Source organism: Aotus nancymaae, unplaced genomic scaffold (genome assembly GCF_030222135.1).
Source record: "Aotus nancymaae isolate 86718 unplaced genomic scaffold, 86718_ANA_hifiasm-v0.15.2.pri h1tg000099l, whole genome shotgun sequence".
Lineage (NCBI taxonomy): Eukaryota > Metazoa > Chordata > Mammalia > Primates > Aotidae > Aotus > Aotus nancymaae.
Window position 1 is genome coordinate 4,440,764 of NW_026988514.1, and position 8,660 is coordinate 4,449,423.

Genomic DNA, 8,660 nt, shown 5'->3' on the forward strand with positions numbered 1-8,660 from the left:
CCAGCCTGTCAGATAACGGCTGATGATGAGGGTGTTTTCTCACCTGGTACATGAAAGAATAAGAGCTCGCTCCTGTTAAGCGCTTACGGCCAGGCACCGATTTTGGTTCTTTTTGTTTTGCTTTGTTGCTTTTTGTTTGTTTTTGAGGCTGAGTTTAGCTAGCTCTGTCATCCAGGCTGGTGTGCAGAGGCACGATGTTGGCTCACTGCAACCTCTGCATCTCGGGTTCAAGTGATTCTCCTGCCTCAGCCTCCCTAATAGCTGGGATTACAGGTGTGTACTACCCTGTATGGCTAATTTTTATATATTTTTTTTTAGATAGAGTCTCACTCTTTCACCCGGCTGGTGTGCAGTGACATGATCTTGGCTCACTGAAACCTCTGCCGCCGAGGTTCCAGTGATTCTCCTGCCTCAGCTTCCAGAGGAGCCGGAAATACACGTGCCTGCCACTGTGACTGGCTACTTTTTGTAGTTTTAGTAGAGACAAGGTTTCACCATTTTGGCCAGGCTAGTCTTTGAACTCCTGACCTCGTGATCCACCAGTCTCCCAAAGTGCTGGGATTATAGGCACGAGCCACCTCACCGGGCATTTTCCCCCCACCTTGAGACAGAGTTTTGCTCTTGTTGCCCGGGCTGGAGTGCAATGGCACGATCTCGGCTCACTGCAACCTCTGCCTCCCAGGTTCAAGTGAACCTGCCTCAGCCTCCCAAGCAGCTGGGATTACAATCGCCCGCCACCACACCCTGCTAATTTTTTGTATTTTTAGTATAGACGGGGTTTCATCATGTTGGCCAGGCTGGTCTTGAAATCCTGACCTCGTGATTCACTCACCTTGGCCTCCCAAAGTGTAGGATTACAGGTGTGAGGCACCGTGCCTGGCAATTTTTGTAGTTTTTGTAGAGTCAGGGTTTCTCCATGTTGCCCAAGCTGGTATCCTGTTCCTGGGCTCAAGCAATCCTCCTGCCTCGGCCTCCCAAAGGGCTGGCATTATAGGCATGAGCCACTGTGCCCAGCCAGCTCTGCCTTCCTTAACTCACAGTCTGATGGCAGAGACATGGCCTCACCCACAGAAGCCCCCAGTCTGAGGGAGGAGTTGTGGCTCTGACTTCAGGGGCTTCCATTTGATGGGAGAGATATGCCCCTACCTTGAGGGGTTCCCGGTTTGATGAAGGAGACACAAACCTCTCTTCAAGAGTCTCCAGTCTGATGGAGACTCTTCCCCTCCTCCCCATCCCTCTGATGTGCTCCAGCAGCCAGGCAGCCCCGGAGGAGTTGATGGAGGAGAGCTGGGATGAGGACTGATGGCTCCCAAGACAGGATGACAGATGTGGGCTGGTGGGGAACAGGTACTGTTGGCAGGATGGGGCAAGGGCAGGCTTCAGAGGATGAGGGAAGGCGGCCCTGGGAGGTGGGGCAGGGCAGGGAGGGGTCCCCTTGCTGATCAGCAGGGACAGAGCCCGATGCATGGCTGTGCCCGCTCCTCTACTCCCGCAGCCCTGGGAACCCCCACAAGGGAACTGGAGACCCAGAGCAGAACTGCCGACGAAACACAGGGTAAGAAAACAAAGCTTCCCAGGGGAAAAAAAAGAAATAAAATTCCAGTGGCATATGAAAGAGTGGGTGTGTGTCTGGGGGAGGAGGTGGAACCTGGGGTTCCCTGAGCCCGTTTCCTCATTAGGGAATGGGGTGATCACCACTCAGCCCATTTGTGAGCACCTACAACATGCCAGATGGTTTTGGGGTGCTGGGATGCAGGCACCAATCTTTTTGAGATGGAGTCTTACTCTGTCACCCTAGCTGGATGGGATGCAGTGGCGCAATCTTGGCTCACTGCAACCTCTGCCTCTCAGGTTCAAGCGATTCTCTTGCCTCAGCCTCCCAAATAGCTGGAATTACAATTTTTAGTAGAGACAGGGTTTCTCCATGTTGGCCAGGCTGGTGTTGAACTCCTGACCTTAGGTGACCCACCTGCCTTTTCCTCCCAAAGTGATGGGATTACAGGTGTGAGCCTAGCCGATTTTTGTATTTTTTGTAGAGACAGGGTTTTGCCATGTTGGCTAGGCTGGTCTCTAACTCATGATCTCAAGTGATCTGCCCACCTTGACCTCCAGAAGTGCTGGGATTACAGCCATGAGCCATCGCACCCAGCCTGGCCTCTGCCTTAATAGCATTCTTGCTGGACCTTAAAGCAGAAGACCTGATGAAGCCACACCCAGCACTGTTGTTTTTAAGTTGCTCAATTTTGGTACAATTTGTTATGCAGCACCAGAAAACAGAGGGAGAGATGGGCAATAAACAGCCCCCAAGGCATCCCCTCTGCATCCCCTTAGAACTCACTTACCTGCTTTATTTTCGTTGTAGTCATCACCACCTTTGGTATGCATTAATTTATTTGTAGAACTTAATACATAAAAGGTTTTTTTCTTTCTTTCTTTTGGAGGACCTAAAGATTCATGTACATAAAAGTTTTTTTGGCTGGTGCAGCGGCTCACACTTGTAATCCTAGCACTTTGGGAGGCCGAGGCAGGCGAATCACTTGAGGTCAGGAGTTCGAGACTAACCGGGCAACATGGCGAAACCCCGTCTCTTTATTTTTATAAAGTGCTGGGGTCAGTCAGAGGCAAGCCCGGTGGCTCCTGCCTGTGACCCCAGCACTTTGTAAAAATACAAAAATTAGCTGGGTGTGGTGGTGTGTGCCTGTAATCCCAGCTACTCTGGAGGCTGAGGGAGGAGTTCACCTGAACCTGGGAGGTGGAGGTTGCAGTAAGCCAAGATCATCGTGCCAATGCACTCCAGCCTGGGTGATAGAGCGAGACTCTGTCATTAAAAAAACATTAAAATAAGAGGGAGTGTCAGAAGTGGGAGCTCAACTTTGTTTCTGCCAAGTGCTCAGGGAACATCTGATAACACAGGTTCCTTCCTTCCCTCTGCCAACTCCTTGTGCTACCCCTTCCGAGGAGGGACTTCCCAGCCAGAGCTTTCCACTGATAAAGCAGGCGAGTCCCACCCTTGTTGAGTATGTAGAGCTCAGCCCCTTTGAAGGCAAACTTCAATATCTTTTTTAAAAAAATATTAATTAGGCCAGGTGTGGTGGCTCACGCCTGTAATCCCAGCACTTTGGGAGGCCAAGGCGGGTGGATCACGAGGTCGAGAGATCGAGACCATCCTGGTCAACATGGTGAAACCCCGTCTCTACTTAAAATACAAAAAATTAGCTGGACATGGTGGCGTGTGCCTGTAGTCCCAGCTACTCAGGAGGCTGAGGCAGGAGAATTGCCTGAACCCAGGAGGTGGAGGTTGTGGTGAGCTGAGATCGCGCTATTGCACTCCAGCCTAGGTAACAAGAGCAAAACGCCGTCTCAAAAAAATATATATATATTAATTATTTTTTGAGATGGACTCTCACTCTATTGCCCAGGCTGGAGTGCAGTGGCGTGATTTCAGCTCACTGTAACTCCTACCTCCCAGATTCAAGGGATTCTCCTGCCTCAGCCTACCGAGTACTGGGATTGCAGGTGCCCACCATCACACACAACTAATTTTTATATTTTTAGTAGAAGTGGGTGGATCATCTGAAGTAAAGAGTTCAAGACCAGCCTGGCCAACATGGTGAAACCCTATCTCTACTAAAAATACAAAAATTAGCCAGGCATGGTGATGCATGCCTGTAATCCCAGCTACTCAGGAGGCTGAGGCAGGAGAAATGCTTGAAACTGGGAGGTGGAGATTACAGTGAACTGAGATCACATCACTGCACTCCAGCCTGGGCAACAGAACAAGATGCCATCTCAAAAACAAACCAACCAACCAGTGAAGGAGGGCTGGGCACGGTGGCACACTTTGGAAGGCTGAGGTGGGTGGATTGCCTGAGCTCAGGAGTTAAGACCACCCTGGGCAACATGGTGAAACCTTGTCTGTACTGAAATATAAAAAATTAGGAGGGTGTGGTGGTGGTGCCTGTAGTCCCAGTTACTCATGAGGCTGAGACTGGAGAATCGCTGGAACCCAGAAGGCAGAGGTTGCAGTGATCTGAGATCACACCACTGCACTCCAGCCTGGAGATCCTGTCTCCAAAAAAATAAAAAATAAAAATAAATAAATAAAGTGAAGGGGAGAAACTTTGTAAGTATGAGAAATATTTTGCCCAGAAATGAAGGACCATCTTAGTGAGCAGCACATATTTGATATTTGAAACATCTTATGACTATTTTGAATAAGTTGTAGCTTTTGAAATGATTTATTTTTGGTTATATATCAGATATTTTAGCTCACTGGAAATATACCAGTTTGAGAATTGAGACTAGAAACTTTCTCTAGAAATACTATACTAAAATTCTTGTTTCTGATATAAAAAAATTTGTTTGAAAATATTCAGTTACAGACACACTGTGTACTAGGACTCTAACTTCAAAATGCGCAATTAGGTTGAATAGTCATAAACATAGCAAACACAAATGCAAAGTGTCATTAGGTTATATGAGTACGCTTTATAAAAGAAATATTGTATGTGTTGATTTTGTCACTGGAACCCATCATAATCTTATGTAAATGTACCCTTAATTTAATAATTTTAATGATGTGTTTAAAATTTCCCACACATAATGTTTTTCTTTTTTTAGCTTTAAGAAAAAAGTTATGGAACCAAAAGAGAGACTGCATAGCCAAGTCAATTCTAAGTAAAAAGAACGAAGCAGGAGGCATCACACTACCTGACTTCAAACTATACTACAAGGCTACAGTAATCAAAACAGCATGATTCTGGTTCCAAAACAGAGATATAGACCAATGGAACAGAACAGAGGCCTTAGAGGCAACGCCACACATCTACAACCATCTGATCTTTCACAAACCTGACAAAAAAAAAGCAATGGGGAAAGGATTCCTTGTTTAATAAATGGTGTTGGGAAAACTTGCTATCCATGTGCAGAAAGCAGAAATTGGACCCCTTCCTGACACATTACACTAAAATTAACTCCAGATGAATTAAAGACTTAAACATAAGACCTAACACCATAAAAACCCTAGAAGAAAACCTAGGCAAAACCATTCAGGACATAGGCATAGGCAAAGACTTCAAGACAAAAACACAAAAAGCATTGGCAACGAAAGCCAAAATAGACAAATGGGACCTAATCAAACTCCACAGCTTCTGCACAGCAAAAGAAACAGTCATTAGAGTGAACCAGCAACCAACAGAATGGGGAAACATTTTCACAATTTACCCATCTGACAAAGGGCTAATATCCAGAATCTACAAAGAACTAAAACAGATTTACAAGAAACAAACAAACAAACCCATTCAAAAGTGGGTAAAGGATATGAACAGACCCTTTACAAAAGAAGACATATATGAGGCCAACAAACATATGAAAAAATGCTCATCATCACTTTGTATTTGCATAGAGAAATGCAAATCAAAAGTACATTGAGATACCAGTTAGAATGGCGATCATTAAAAAATCTGGAGACAACAGATTCTGGAGAGGATGAAACAGGAACAGTTTTACACTGTTGGTGGAAGTGTAAATTTGTTCAACCATGTGGAAGACAGTGTGGCAATTCCTCAAGGACCTAGAAATAGAAATTCCATTTGACCCAGCAATCCCATTACTGGGTATATATCCAAAGGATTACAAATAATTCTATTATAAAGACACATGCACACGTATGTTCATTATAGCACTGTTTACAATAGCAAAGACTTGGAACCAACCCAAATGCCCATTGATGATAGACTGGACAGGGAAAATGTGGCTCATATACACCATGGAAAACTATGCAGCCATAATAAATGATGAGTTTGTGTCCTTTTTAGGGACATGGATGAATCTGGAAACCATCATTCTCAGCAAACTGACACAAGAACAGAAAATCAAACACCGCATGTTCTCACTCATAGGCAAGTATTGAAACATGGAAACACATGGACACAGGGAGAAAATGTATATCTTAAATAATATATTTGTAGAGTGTGAACTGATGTATTAAAATCTTGTTACATTCTAGTCATATATAAATAAGTGTTATCATTTGATATGGCTTGGCTCTGTGTCCCACCCAAATCTCATGTCAAATTGTAATCCTCACGTGTCAGGGAAGGGGCTTGGTGGGAGGTGATTGGATCATGGGGGTGGAGATCCTCCTTGCTGTTCTTGTGATAGTGAGTTCTCATGAGATCTGATAGTTTAAAAGTGTAGCATTTACCCCTTTTCTGTGTCTCTCCTGCTCTGCTATGGCAAAATGTGCCTTGCTTCCCCTTCACCTTCAGCCATGATTGTAAGTTTCCTGAGGTGTCTTAAGCCATGTGGGACTGTGAGTCAATTAAACCTCATTTCTTTATAAATTACCCAGTCTTGTGTAGTTCTTTATAGCAGCATGATAACAGACTAATACACCATTATTACTAAACTACTTACCCAGTAAGGAATCCAGATAGGCCAGACATGGCGGCTCATGCCTGTAAACCCAGCACTTTGGGAGGCCAATGCAGGAGGATTGCTTCAGTCCAGGATTTTGAGACCAGCCTAGACAACACTGTGAGACCCTGTCTCTATATTACAAATGTATTATTAAACAAAAAAGAATCCATACAGTGTGACTGTAAACTCAAAGTCAGCCAAATGGAATAATAAACTATGCAACAGTTAAATACATTATTTAAAGGATGTTTGCTTCCACCCATGAAAGGAATTTTTGCTTCCACTCATTATCCAGGATTTATTGTCTTAAACAGCTGGCAAACTGGCCAAGACATATGAATTTGAAATAACTAGAAAACTGGAAAAATGTATGAAACAACTGTTTTAAGACTTGCATATTAGGAATTGCACAACTGTGATTCCTAAAAGAAAGGAAGCAAATATGGCCAATTCTATGATTGGCACAGCTTCTTGTCAGAGGGAAATTCCCAGACTATGGCAAAGACAGAAATAACTCCAAACATATTCTAGGAAGCATAAATATTTCAGAGTTCAAGAAGGTTAAGGTTGTAGTATGTGGACTGGCATACTGGAAAGGGAGCTAGCAGAGAGAGCTTGAGAAATCTGAGTACCAATCTGCATATGCAACAGGTCACATTCTTTTAGGCTTGGCAAAGAACAGCTGATGCCAGAGGAGCACTTATTGGGGAACTCGCAGACAAACACTTCCCAGAGCTCATACAGAGTTGGGAATCATTCAAGCTCCCACCAGCCAAGACTCTTCCTCCTTCAGTTCCTGAGATGACAGTCTATTTTTCTGTTAGTATGGATTTTTGAAGGTCCTATGGATACACTGGGAGTGGGCAAAGATTGGGATGTTTGGGATGCTGTATTGGTCTGTTTGGGCTGCCATAACAAAATACCACAGGCTTGGCATAAACAGCAGACTTATTTATTTTTGCATAATTCTGTAGGCTTAAAGTCCATCATCAAGGGGCTGTTGGCAAATTCTCTTTCTGGTAAGTGCTTTCTGGCTTCTGGATCACTGCCTCTTCACTACATCCTCACATGACATTTCCTCATGATTTTCACGGTGAGGGGATAGGGGAGAGAGAGCGTGTGCTCTAGTATCTCTTCTTTTAAAGACATAGCCTATCAGATCAGGTCCCCCTCCTACTACCTTATGTAACCTTCCCTGCTGCCAAAGAGGCCCTTTCTTAAAATAAAGCCACACTAGGGCTTAGGGCTTCAATATATAAATTTTGGGGGAACACAATTCATTTATTATATTTTGCCCCTAGCTCCTCAAAGTCCATGTCCTTGCATTTGCAATACATGCATTCCATCCCAACAATCATTCTAGCATTAATTCTATAGATCTAAAATCCAATGTGTCATCTAAATGTTATCTAAATCATAAAAGGGTGATCCTTGAGGTATGATTCATTCTGAGGCAAAGTTTCCAGCTACAAAATCAGTGAAACCAGACAAGGTATGTGCTCCCAAAATGTAGTGGTGGCATATGCGTAGGATAGACATTCCCATTCTACAAGGGAGATATCTGAAAGAAAGGGGTGATGGTCCCAAGCCAGTCCAAAACCAGCAAGACAAATTCCATTAGATCTAAGGCTTGAGAATGACCTCTTTAGTGCCCGGGCATGGTGGCTCATGCCTGTAATCTCAGCACTTTGGGAGGCTGAAATGGGTGGATCACTTGAGATCAGGAGTTGGAGACCAGGCTGACCAACATGGTGAAACCCTACCTCTACTAAAAATACAAAATTAACTGGGCATGGTGGCACATGCCTGAAATCCCAGCTACTTGGGAGACTGAGGCAGAATTGCTTGAATCCAGGAGATGGAGGTTGCAGTGAGCCAAGACTGCGCCATTGCATTCCAGCCTGGGCAACAGGAGTGAAACTCCATCTCTAGGAAAAAACAAACAAACAAGAAAACCTCTTTGGCTCAATGCCTTTCCTACCTGGGGTAGTGGCCTCTACCCCCATGGCCCTCAGTAGTAGTCCCACCCCACAATTCTGTGGAGTGGCCCTGCCCACAAGGCTCCAGGGAGGGTTAGCCTGGTCTGTTTAAACTGAAGAGGTGGTGGCTTCATTCTTTGAAACCAAGGAGGCAGCCTTGATGATCTTTCGGGTCATTCTTCCCTTTTGAAGAATAGCGCATCTCTCAACCAAATAGCTCTATTGTCCCATCCTGCAAAATCCAAGAAGACCAGCTGTCTT

General features: G+C 44.6%; 1 long non-coding RNA gene across 1 annotated transcript; it reads left to right on the forward strand.

The window, feature by feature from the left end:
- Positions 1-1,106: 1,106 nt before the first annotated feature.
- On the forward strand, positions 1,107-6,347 carry LOC135271936 (uncharacterized). The gene is made up of 3 exons (XR_010340063.1): positions 1,107-1,347; positions 1,496-1,555; positions 4,621-6,347. It is a non-coding gene; the product is annotated as an uncharacterized LOC135271936 (long non-coding RNA).
- The last annotated feature ends 2,313 nt before the right edge of the window (positions 6,348-8,660 follow it).